Consider the following 330-nt stretch of genomic DNA (forward strand, 5'->3'; position numbering starts at 1 on the left):
CCACAAGCGAGCCGGACCCGCTGAGGACCAACCTGGGCACGCAGGCAGCAGCTTCCATCAGCACCCAGGACTTCCCTGGACAAGCTGCTGTCATGTCGTGACCCCATCAAGGTGATGGGGAAAGATCAGGAAAACCCCAACATCATCCAAAGAGTGTCCAGAGCTATGTGGCAGCTCGAGGGCAGCAACAAACAGCAGCAACACCAGGGAGCCCTGAGTGCAGATCCAAAGCACCAGAACCTGCCCATATGGGGGGTTCCCTTGCCATCTTCATGCCAGGCCACGCTGGCAGCCCCCCCGGTACCCAGCTGAGGCCAGGGGGGTTTCAGA

Source organism: Buceros rhinoceros, unplaced genomic scaffold (genome assembly GCF_000710305.1).
Source record: "Buceros rhinoceros silvestris isolate BGI_N320 unplaced genomic scaffold, ASM71030v1 scaffold24825, whole genome shotgun sequence".
Classification (NCBI taxonomy): domain Eukaryota; kingdom Metazoa; phylum Chordata; class Aves; order Bucerotiformes; family Bucerotidae; genus Buceros; species Buceros rhinoceros.